This window comes from Myotis daubentonii, chromosome 13 (assembly GCF_963259705.1).
Source record: "Myotis daubentonii chromosome 13, mMyoDau2.1, whole genome shotgun sequence".
In the NCBI taxonomy this organism is placed as follows: Eukaryota; Metazoa; Chordata; class Mammalia; order Chiroptera; family Vespertilionidae; genus Myotis; species Myotis daubentonii.
In genome coordinates, this window is record NC_081852.1 from 26,732,691 (window position 1) to 26,746,075 (window position 13,385).

Below are 13,385 nucleotides of genomic sequence, written 5' to 3' on the forward strand. Positions count from 1 at the left end.
GGTGGGGAAGAAATAAAAGCATTCTAAAATAAATACTTTTAAAAATGCCAAAGCTACCCAACATGGGGGTGTGGAATTCAAATGTATGCTTAGCAGGTATAAATTACAGGCCTAGAAGTGGACATGGGTTTTCCAGGACCCATGAAAACCCTAGGTCACTACAGAAGCAAGTGTAAAATCACTCTATAAGGACACACCCACAATTTAGGGAACACAGAAATCCCATGTTAATTATTTTACTTCCAGAAAACTGGAAGACCTAGGTTCCAGTTAAAAATGTATACCTGCACTTTGACATTACTAAGCAGTTTGGACTCTGGTTCCCTACTTTTATAATACAGGATCTACCATCCTCCAAGAAAGACAGCCCAGGAATACCCTGAGAATTTAGAAGGCTAAGTGTAGAAAGGTACCATTTATAGGTACATATACAAAAATACATAATGCATATAGTGATCATATATCCATGTACATTTCCCCTTTAATTCAACATATACAACTGCAGAAGATAAAAAAATTCTTCTGAATAACTTAATCTGGTTTGCAAAGATTCAGAAGAGACTGTTCTGTGCCACTGGAAGCAAGAATGGCAATATAAATGTGAGCATCTGTCACCTTTAAACATCAAATGAAAAGATTTTTAATATTTAGAAACTCACTGACATTCCCCCAGAAAGTCATTTCCAAATACCCTTTAAAAAGTGAATGTGTAATGCAAAATTTTTAAGTTTCCTATTCATGGCTTCATGCCACTGTATTTCCTTGCTTTTGAGAACCAATAGAGGCTATTAATCATTTCTCTCAATAACCAGGGTCTTTGGATGCTTTAAAGGTGAACTGCAAACCTTCAGGAGGAGTATTCCAGGAAGAATGTCTCCAACATTGTATCAAAATGACCTCCCTGAGTTACAGATAATCATAGGTATTGTTCGTTAGTTATTATGACAATGTCTCTTAGGGCACCAGGTAGAGATCTCAGACTCCAGAGGTGTCACAGTAAACCAACATAACTCTCAAATAATAGGTAATAAAATAAGTCTAAACCAGGCTCTTAAACAAGAACTTTGCTCTCTGAATCACAGCCCAGGGACAAGAATATTTTGGAGGTTATTACTGGCACCCTTAACATCTTTCTCCTTTTTGCTTTGTTCAAATCTGTATAGTTAACATGATATCATAGTCAACTGGCAAAGAAAGCACCACCAAAAGAGTATTTGAGTCAAGAGCCATTCTGACTTTGAAGTCTCCTTTCCCCAGAGGGAGAGGGTCAAGAAGAAGGTCACAATAGAAGTTCTGCAAGACGGGTCCACTTTGTTTCAGAAGTGCCTGTCTTGCACCTATTTATATTGCAATATATTTAGAAGCATTGAACAAAGAAATATCAACAGCAGTCTGTGAATTTGCAGTTTTAGAGCAGCGGTTCTCAAACTGCAGTGTGCATCAGAATCCTCTGGAGCAGTGGCTCTCAACCTTCCTAATGCCGCGACCCTTTAATACAGTTCCTCATGCTGTGGTGGTCCCCAACCATAAAATTACTTTCGTTGCTACTTCATAACTGTAATTTTGCTACTGTTATGAATTGTAATGTAAATATCTGATATGCAGGATGTATTTTCATTGTTCATGACCCACAGATTGAGAACCGCTGCTCTGGAGGGCTGTTCAAACACGGGCTGCTGAACTCACCCCAAAGTTTCTTATTCAGTCTGTCTGGAGCAAACCTTAATAATCTGCATTTCCAACAAGTCCCAGGTGACGCTCATGCTGTTAATCAAAGGACCACACTGAGAATGTCTGGTTTAAAACAAGGGAATTTGATCAGTTATCCACAATTCTTTAGAACAAATATTCCATTCTTTTGTTCTCAATAAAATCATCATTGAAATGAAGACATCAGAGAAGGTTTAAATGCTAGAATACTGGAGAAGAAATGTAGACAAGTATTGTAAAGACAATAATGGCAATGATGACAACTGACACTTATTAGGAGCTAGGCATTTTCTCTCATCCTCACAGCAACACTTTGAGGTATATATTATTTATCCCATTTTTTCAGAAAAAGAAACTAAAGCTCAGATCTTTTGGAGCAGAAAACTTGTACTTTTTTCTACTCCACTTGACTAGAAAGAAATAACAAGATTATGAGCAGTGCCCCAGCTAAAGATTTTAAAAGTCAATTTCCTACTGACAAGGTATTGTTGGTACCCTGGAATAGGGCAAAAAGAAACAGCCATACATTATACCTAATACTGACTGTTGGCAGGCTAAATGAACAGTTCAGCATACCTGTATAAAGTTAGCCCCAATGTTGTTATTTTCTCCTCTAATTCTTTTAGTTATTATACTTCTAAAACCCCAAGTTAAATAATTCTTCCATATAGTACCAAGGGCCCAAACAATACCACAGGCTCAGTCCTGGGGTCCTACAAAGAATTAGCCTTGATGGCGTAGAACAGACAATTAGGTCTTTATGTAATCTGTGCCCTGCAGAGCTTAATCCTATCTGAGTTGGTTATAAAAACCATACTTGTCTCTATTGGAAGCCACAGCTGTAGGTCTGAAGTGAAGTCAGCTCTAACTAAAGCTTAAAGCTTTTTCTTTTCTCTCATTTATGTTCATGGGCAGAAGCAATCAGAGCTACTGAACTCAAGCCAGATTATGGTCGACTAAAGACAGCTGTCTTTCTCCAGTGCTAATCAGTAGAGACAGATGTACTGTCAGCCCATGATTGGTTGGGGCAGTCGGACACATTGTGAAGAAAGCGCCTTAGCACAAGTCACGCATGACACAAGTGCGGAGAAGGCAGGAAGAACATAAAGAAAGTGCAAAAGCATGTGTAATAGAGTTCCTGATTGATTGGAAATTTTCTGTTTTGACTGGGTTACTTTCTCGGTAACCCTTAAGAAGTGGCCAGCACTATAATGAAGCATCGTCTTTTGGTAGATGAAGGAAAACAGCATGAGAGCTGAAATAGACTCTTCAGTGCGAATTAATTTATTCAACTGAGGGGCAAAAATCACCTCCAACTAAGGCAACTTCAAGTTGTAATTAAGAGTAACTCTCCATGCCGTGGACTGAGTGACATCTGGTGCCCGTCCTGGAATCCAAGCAAGTTATCAGTAAGACACTTTCATGGAGGCGCAAACTCCACACGCCATTATAGTACTGCTGGATCTCCAGAGTAGGGCATGAGGCCAGATTCTGATGCTCACCCTTTTTTCAAAATTAAAAAAGCATGCTACCCTTTCTCCAAAAAAGTTATAATATTCCCTTTTCTTTTTTGGGTAGCATGCCAACTAAAGGCTTTCACATTTCAAATAGTTATGACCTAATTGACTTATGAATAAAAAAAGATAGAGGCAAATTATTAGATGGGTTCTCCTCCTGCTGCTTCTGATTTGATGTGAAAATGCTTTTGCATCGAAGCCAAAACAGCTCAAGTCTGTCCTTGAGAACCTGTCTCTTCCTCCATGGAACTCGCCAGCTTCCTATCAGCCCCTGTCATGTTGAAGTTCTAGTCAGAAAATGGAAACCTGCTTCCTATGCCACCACCGGGTGAACATATCAAGGTCAAAGTGACACTTTTTAGATGGGGTCAAGTCCCATTCCTAAGGAAATTTTTAGACTTAAGACTGAAAAGACACCATTAGCCTGTTAAAAAAAATTACACAGGCTAGGAGTCAGGGCTCCTGGTTTTTTGGGGCAGCCCTGCCTATCACTCTACACTATAAGCTAATTGATGCCAAGCCTACTTTGAAAGGGATCTGAGGCAACAGCCAATAATTCACTAGATTTGTGTCTTAGATAATGCTTGTTAGTTCTCGGGGCCTCAGGATCCTTATCTATCCATGTGACCAAATGGGGCACGCTCTAAGGGCACTTCCAATATTAAATCTCTACTATCATTTATCAGCATTACCAATGGGGATTTATACAGGGTATCCCCCAAAACATATACACACTGTAACAGCTGACAGCTCAATTTTGAAAATGAAATGTCTTTTAATAAACACTGCCTTTATAATTATTAAAAGTGCGTGTATAAATTTGGGGGGACACCCTATATTTGCTCAAATATTTGGAATTTAACTTTTTCACACATTTTCCCTCTCATTTGACTCTTAGAACTAAACTAGGCAGCCAGCCACACAGGTGAAAAAATAATAAAAATGGTTAAAAAAAAAAACACAAGTTATTATTTGCAAGAGTTATATGCCAGTTTTTCTTTTTTTTTTTTTAATTAAATCTTTATTGTTCAGATTATTACATTTGTTCCTTTCCCCCCCCCCATAACTCCCCTCCTCCCAGTTCCTGCCCCACCCTCCGCCCTCACTCCCCACCCACTGTCCTCATCCATAGGTGCACGATTTTTGTCCAGTCTCTTCCCACATCTCCCACACCCCTTCCCCCCCCCAAGAATAGTCAGTCCATTCCCTTTCTATGTCCCTGATTCTATTATAATCAACAGTTCATTCTGTTCATCAGATTATTTATTCACTTGATTCTTAGATTCACTTGTTGATAGATGCATATTTGTTGTTCATAATTTGTATCTTTACCTTTTTCTTCCTCTTCCTCTTCTTAAAGGATACCTTTCAGCATTTCATATAATCCTGGTTTGGTGGTGATGAACTCCTTTAGCTTTTCCTTATCTGTGAAGCTCTTTATCTGACCTTCAATTCTGAATGATAGCTTTGCTGGATAAAGTAATCTTGGTTGTAGGTTCTTGGTATTCATCACTTTGAATATTTCTTGCCACTCCCTTCTGGCCTGCAAAGTTTCTGTTGAGAAATCAGCTGACAGAGGTATGGGTATTCCCTTGTAGGTAACTGAGTTTCTTTCTCTTGCTGTTTTTAAGATTCTCTCTTTATCTTTTGCTCTTGGCATTTTAATTATGATGTGTCTTGGTGTGGTCCTCTTTGGATTCCTTTTGTTTGGGGTTCTCCGAGCTTCTTGGACCTGTAAGTCCATTTCTTTCACCAGGTGGGGGAAGTTTTCTGTCATTATTTCTTCAAATAGGTTTTCAATATCTTGCTCTCTCTCATCTTCTGGCACCCCTATAATTCTGATGTTGGTACGCTTGAAGCTGTCCCAGAGGCTCCTTACACTATCCTCGCATTTTTGGATTCTTTTTTCATTTTGCTTTTCCGGTTGGATGTTTTTTGCTTCCTCACATTTCAAATCATTGACTTGATTCTTGCGCTCCTCTGGTCTGCTGTCGGGCGTCTGTATAATATTCGTTATTTCAGTCTGTGTGTGCTTAATTTCTAGTTGGTTCCCCAATATAAGATCGAGGGTCTTATTAGTTTTCGTGTAGATCTCATTAAGTTTATCGGCAGCTTCTAAACAGTTCTTGAGAGACCTTAAAAGTGTGGTTCTGAACTCTATTTCTTCCATTGACAATTTTGTCCTGTTTCTTTGTCTCCGCATTTTGTTATGCTTCCTTGGTGCACCCCCTAGTGGTCTTTGTTCGCAGTCTTATAGATAAATCTTGATTGTTGTAGCAAATTCCAGGGAGGGTTTGACCTCCAGGCCAAGTGGCTATGAGAATCAGCTGTGTCAGCAGTGAGAGAACTTCTGTCCTCTAGGGAGGTGCTAATCTAGCCTTTGCCTGAGGCTAGCCGGCAAATGTCTTTGCCTGAGGCTATCCCGCAAATGCCTCTGTGCAGGGCTTGGGCGGGGCGGGTCGCACAGGATCAACAGCGTGGGCTGGAGAGAGCAGTTATGGCGGCTCTCAGTCCTGTCCCCAGGGGCTCTGCCTCTCTGAGTCCCAGCACCCGCTGCAAAGCTCGGAGAGAAAGCTGCACTCGCTCTGACCGAAGCCAGACAGTCCGCATCTCCGGTTTGAGCCTGGGTCCCTAAAGACTCGCCTGTATCTGGAGCTCAGAGTCTGCGACTCCCTCCCGATTGAAAACAACAACCGCGCCCTCCGCCGCCAGCCCGCTCCGCGCACTCCGCACCTCAGAATTTGACTTCAGCACTGCGCCTCCTCTGAGTGTCCGTATGCGTTTCTCTTTCCTCCTAGTTGTAGGACTTCCACTCAGCCAGCGTTCCTGTGGTTCTGGGTGATGTCCCTTCCGTTTTTTGGTTTCACTTTTGAAGTAGTTGTTCAAAGCAGCAAACTCCGGCGTTAACCTATGCCGCCATCTTGGTTCTCCCATATGCCAGGTTTTCTTGTGTTCTTTCCACTACAACCCTGAGATGTGGGAAATATAACAAGCTACAGATGATCCAGAGAAGATAAGAGTTCTAGTAATCATCACTTCACCACTTCCTGGCTAAGCCTTGGTATTATCATCCGATTAATAAGAATGCTGGACCAGGATAATTTAATATCCCTTCCAGTTTTACCCCTGGATGAATCTATGAAACATGAAGCAAGTTAGTCAGCATCCAGTCAACCTCTAACGTGGTCCTTGCCTTGATGAACTGCCTAGTACAAAACCCCCCGTTCCTACAAACTGGGAACCACTCTGCTTCACCAGAACTCCAGCTGCTACTTCACCCAGGGCATGACCTCCCTTTGAGCCTGTGAACTACCCCTGTCATTTAATCTCCTGATACTAATTTGAATCTTCTAAGAAAGGCCTCTTCCAGGTGTCTTCACCTTCCAATCTCATCCTCCACTGTTTGTGCTATACTCTCCTTCCTACCTGAGCTCCAGGCTACATTCGAAGCCAGTGAGTTTGACAGAGTTGATGAAGGTCTAATTTGCTGTCACTTTGGAAAATTTGAAACCAGCATGTCCAGATGTGCGCTGTCTGGTAGAACCCAGGTAACAAATGTTGACATTAAAGAATGCTTCTAACAACTAAAACTCCGAAGACTGCAGGTTGTCTCAGAGACATCTAAACCTCTTCTCCAACTTCTCCATTTTTCCAACAAAAGAGTGTACAAGGTACCTGGAGACAAGTCAGGTTATTCTGGGGTAGACAAAACAAGAAAGAGAAAAATCAGGGTAGCCAAACATTAATCCGTTACCTACCACAATATGGTGTCCCAGATGCTTGGCACTTTGGACCCACTGACTCCCACCCCAGGAGTTTTCTAATGTTCACAAAAATGAATCAAATGATGGAACTTGAGATTAATGGAATATTCTATGCCAGCATTTTAGTCCTCTGAGGAAGTCCTAAATTTACCAATAAAGAGGTATATTCTTGGATTCCCACCAATTAACTATAGACACACATGCATACACAACAATAGCAACTTGTAATCAGCCCCACAGTACAAATCACCAGTGTGTGCCTTGTGCATACATAGTTTCTTCCAGGAGCATCCTGCTAGAAGCTTAGCAAGAAGACGGAATTGCTAGAATGTCAGGGTCTAACTTGCTCTGGCCAAGAGCAGCACTTCTCAACTCCAGTACCTCAGGTGTTCTTAGATCATCTCCCAGCCAAGGACTTAAATCGATATCAAGGCCTCGGGGTTCATTTACAACCTCAGAACAAAACCTTGCACTAACATTTCCCCAGCCCAGCTGTGCTTGCATTCTGAGTGCCCAGACAAATGACTGTAACACCCTTTCCAGTCCTACCTCCGTAGCAATTGCCTCTCCTCAGAAAAACTAGCCTGGGCCAAATTACAATTTTCATGGGCGATGAAAGCAGCTTAGAGCCAGACACTAGTCCTTCCCCAAATCACCACCACATACATTTTCCACACTATGGGCATATTTCTAACACTCGGCTCCAATTTGCTGCTTCCTACCTCAAACGCTGTCAGAACCCTGTAAAATAAGCCCAGGTGCCTCAACTTCACATTTAATTCTCTCTATCATTTCCCCAAAACAATCTCGTCCCCATCCAATGCCCTGCTGCTTGCCAAACTCTGAACCTTGGTCATCACAGTTCCCTGGGCATAAGCTGCCCTTTCCTCAGCTCTACTTGTGAACCTTCCCATTTGTGAACTCTCAGTCAAATGGCTTCTCCTCCAGAAACCTCCCGTAACTGCCTCCTTGTCACCTACCACTCTGAGTTTATGCAGAATGAATGCCTCCCTCTTTTGTCCACCCACAGTACTTTATCTGTATCATTTGTAAATCCCTTAGCACGTGCTTCCCACATTACAATTATTTGAGCACCTGCCATAACACCTTTCACTAGGTTTGATGATGTAAGGGTTGATGTTTTCATTTTCCATAGAGTCTAGGACCATGGCTTACAGAGTCCTAGTTAATAAACATTTACTGAGTTAGTTATTTTTTATGTCTCTGTGATGAGCCCTAATTTTCCTCACATTAATATTGAGCTCTTAAAGAAATGGGCAACACTTTTCAAAAATAGAGAGAGGTTAGGCTCTGTTCATTTTAATAGATCTCCTTGGGGAAACACTGCCATGGATGGCTTTAAGGAAAACATCTATGGCAGTAGGTTAGCACTCAACTATTCCTGGTTTTCTAGTCCAACCTCTAACATAGTTCAGAAATTTCATCTCGTATCCTTCAATATTTCTCCATTTCTCAGTGATTAGAAACTCACTACCTCATGCTGCTACTTTAGAAAATGAAACTGTATGTGGCCTGAACAATTTTTCTTCATTGGAGGCAAAGGGTAAAAGTAGCTCCTCTCTGAACAGTTAGCCTGAGAATAATTTATGGCAGTTGATTAAACCCAAGCATGATATTTTCCATTGTTAAAGGGGCTATCAATTATTTACTCATTCATTCCCCTTCATGTGCTTTGAAGCAGTTTTAAGTACATTGTCAAATGTCAAGCAGAGGTGAGTGGCAGCGTGGAATTAAGCAGTCATTCTATGCCTTGGGCTCCGCTTCTCTTGGTCTGCTGGGCACTATGACTTAGAAATGAAATTCTGTTATGCTCTAGTGCTCTACAGTTTTTTCAGAGTTCATTTTAATAACTTTATTGACATGTCAAGGTAGACAAAGTTGTCAAAGGTGGTATCAAATGGCCAAATAAATCAAAGCTTGATCTAGCCTCATTTCCCATTACTTTACTGTCTATCTCAAACATAACTAGGATCCATTCACAAACCTCTGATGCTCTGCAAATGTCAGACAGACTTTAAGTTTCTTCTTGAAGTCTCTTCCTATCAAGTAATGGAACATATGCCTCTATTATTTCATACCTGGGAATTTGTTCCTTAAACACTATTCTGTAATAAAGTACATTCAGTGCTTTGGCTTAGTTCCTCATTAAGTTGTACACAGAAATTATATAGAATTTGAAAATGTGAGCAACCATTTTCTACTCCCACCATCGTGGCAGTTGTTGCTAATTAATCATAGGCCTTATATTAGCCAGGGTTCTCCGAGAAACAGAACCAATAGGAGATAGGTATGTATAACAAGATTTATTATTAAGGAATTAGTTAACACAATTATGGAGGCAAGAAATGCCAAGAGCTGTAGAGCGAGACCCAGGAAGAGAAAACATTTTAGTTCAAGTCCAAAAGCAGGAAAAAGCTCAAAGGCAGTTGGGCAGGAGGAAGCCTCTCTTACTCAAGGGAGGGTCATCCTTTCTGCCCTATTCAGGCCTTCAACTGATTGGATAAGGCCCACTCACATTGGAGAGGGCAGTCTGCTTTACTCATTTTGCCAATTTAAATGTTAATCTCATACAAAAACACCCTCACAAAAATACCCAAAATAATGTTTGACCCAATATCTGCATCCCCTATTGCCCAGCCAAGTTAACACCACAGCCCTCTTTCCCAGGGAGCCCAGACAGGCTTCAGATTTCATCAGAACTGTGCCCCAGTCAGTCACTCCCAATCAACCAGCGATGGAACAAAGGTTAAAATCTATTTGTTATCTTAGAGTCTAGTAAAAAGTCAGACTAGGTCACTGAAAAGAATCATAAGTGCTAGAGATGGTCATATCTATGGTTCATTAAGCTCAATTCTATAATAGAAGCAACTGCAAACAAAGGACTGGAGTGTCCTGTTTGACATCAACCTTAAAAGCTATCTTCCTTTGGTACCTCTAATAGATCTGCAGGTCATAAAATGTACCCAAGGCCATCTTGAATTCTAGTTTTCAAATGATCAATAACTAAGCCAGTGGAAGTCTTCAGGCATGTGAAAGGGTGAGGCTGGTTCTTGGCAAGTGATTTATAGACATTTCATTGAGATTTCATTGCGTGCTCTCAATGTTATGTTTGAAGCAAATGGTGCTTTCATTTTGCTGGCTTTGCATCTTTACTTACAACGCCATTCTTTCTGGATTCATAATTCCCCTTGCAGAATCTATAGATGCAATAGACACATATTCTTTCAGGGTTAACAACACGTATTGAGTGCCTACTGTGAGTGATATGTTATTTCATTTGCAACTCCCCTGTACATAACACACACACACACACACACACACACACACACCACAGGAGGAATGATTTGACTGCAGGATGACCTCCTGGCTCCCTGGCTCAAGTCACTTTGGTCTTTTCTATCATGTCTAAAAATACAGATCAGCCCTCCCATCCTAATGATTCCTTCCACTTTCTACTTGACGTTTTAGCATTTACCACCATCTAACTTGGTGTTTATTTGACTTATTTTTCTTATTTATTGTTTTTATCCATCACTAGAATGCAAGCAGATAGGGATTTTTGACTGTTTTGTTCTTGGCTGTATTCCCAGCATCTAACACAATGCCCAGCACATAGTAGGCACTTAGCATACTTGTGGAATAAAAGAATGAATAAACTCTGAAGTAGGTGTCATTATTACCATTTTACCAATAAGGACATGCAAGTGCAGAAATATCAAATAACTTTGATCTCAAGGTAATAAACATCCCTCAAAATGCAAGGAATCTCTGTCCATGTGCCTACTATGTGTTCCTGGGACTATGTTAAATCCTTAGTGATTAACGGGGCTCCTCCAAGAGTCTATCTCTAGCAGTGTGTTTTAACCGAAGGACAGCAGCAAATGTATTCCAGGCAGGTAAAATCACGTTAATTTCATTCAATTCCATAACAAGAATGACTTGCATTTGTAAAGCTCTTAAGTCTTTTTCAGGTCTAATTTAACATCACCTTGGTGAAGTGAACTGGACTGGCAGCATAAACTCCTCTTTACAATAGAAAAAAAAAGCCACAGGAAACCAAACCAGCCATGTGATTTGCTCAAGATCAAACATCAAATGACAGCACTGAAGCTGGAATTTGGGTGAAGCATGAATTCGAATCAGACAGGCCTGGCACCAAACCCATACCTTGTCTCTTCTAGCTATGTGACGGAGGGAGGTTAATTAACCTCTCTGAATTTCTATCTTTATTGCTAAAATGGGGACCCTAAGCCATCACAGGTAGTGGTGGAAAGTAAATGACGTGATGTATGTGATGCAGTAAGCCCAGTGACAGGGACATAATAGGAATGCCCCAAATGTTACCTTTCGTTCCTGTCCCTGCCCTGATCCCTGCTTTTCTCCCTGCCTTCTAGCCCAATAAAGGCACACCTTGTTTTACTACCCTTCGCTTTATTGCACTCCACAGATGTGGCATTTTTTTTTTTTACAAATTGAAAGGCAAGACCCTCCACCAGCAAAAATATTACCACTGACTACTTTATTGCAGTGGTCTGAAACCAAATCCGTAATATCTCTGAGGTAGCCTGTACTCTTCCAGCCAGAACAATTATATAACTCTGTATGGAGACAGTTTTTATGGACTTCTTTTAAAGGTTGATCTACATTTTAGTGAATATATCAGTCACTCAGAGAATTCAAGACCCAGTCGGGTATTGCACAGTCTAAATGCCGGATGTACTTATGAGGCCAAAATACTTGTGATGAGAGGTAGGAGCAGCTGCTGATTTTCCCAAATAAAATCTAAGATACTGTGGTTTCGTTGACGGCAACCAGTGAGAAGCATTTTTCACTAAAAAAGTGCATTTCTTTGGTATAGGTTACAGCACTCTTCATGAGCTCCAAAAGAACTGTCAGTTTTATACTTCATTGAACAGATTCATTTTTATATTAATTGGTATTTTCTCATCTTTTGCCCACAGTGATTATATGCACAGTATACCCATCAATAAAACACGCCTAATGACAGGGATCTGGTGCTCTGGCATTGGTGACAATGTTTAGCTAAAAGCATGGAGTTTATTACAAGCACAAAACAGTATTGGGTGGTCAAAACTGAAGCTATTGTGAAACGCTAAAGGACTCCCATATGGTTTCCAAAATCCAATTCCACTGCTGAATTCTAGGGAATGCCTTTGTCTGGTGCAGCAAAGATTCATGTTCTTATCACACTATTCACACCACCTGGCAAACCCAGTGAACCTTTGGCATTCACTGACACTGTTTAAAGGGACTTTGCTATGGTCGGTAACCTAGTGGTCACCAGACATAATAAACTATTATTTATACTGTTTCTGATCACCTTAACACATCACTCTTAATATAGCAGCAAATATAACCCCAAAGGGAATAATTATATTAAAAAAGGAAACATAAGCCATCAATTGCTTTATGGTTAAACCTTAACTTTTGCTTATGAACACTGACAAGGCTAATCAGCTCTGTGCTTGACATGACTTCAGGCGGGTTAGCCTAGCCCAGCGAGGCCCAGAACTCCCACTCTCACTCCTGACTCCATCTCAGGCCCACTCCCCACCACCATGTGCCTGACCACAAACATTTCCGACCACGACTTTCTTGTTATTGCAATATTTGAGCAGTTTGTTAAGTTATGACAGTGGTTCTCAACCTTCTGGCCCTTTTAATACAGTTCCTCATGTTGTGACCCAACCATAAAATTATTTTCGTTGCTACTTCATAACTGTGGTGTTGCTACTGTTATAAATCATAATGTAAATATCTGATATGCAGGATGGTCTTAGGCGACCCCTGTGAAAGGGTCGTTTGACCGCCAAAGGGGTCGCGACCCACCGTTGAGAACCACTGAGTTATAAGACCATCCCTGGCAGTTTTTGGTATGTGTGCGCACACACACACACTTTCTCATTTCATAGTCACCTTTCTACTGTGAAAACGTTACTCACCTACCCCTGTTCTGCAATCTATTTGGCTGTGGCTTTAACCGTCTTCTTATTTCAGTAGCCCCTTTAATAAAGTCTTTCCTTACTAATGTCTCTACTCTTTTTTTTTTGCTTTGACAACAGTAATATTTGGCTAGTGTTTCCTTTCCTGATTTAAAACATCAGATTGACAGATTTCTCAAGTAGAAGCACAAAAGCCAGTAGGAGCACTCACTACTCTGGACATTGGGTTAAGGTCTCTGATTCACCACCAGGCTCTGAGCTGTCTAAGAGTACAAATATATTTGACTTGTCTCATCATTTTACCTCAGCGCATAGCACAATACCAAGCACAGAATAGATACTTTAATATATGACTGTTGGATGAATTAGCAAATTATTTTAGATCAATGATACAAATTCCTATTTTGGCA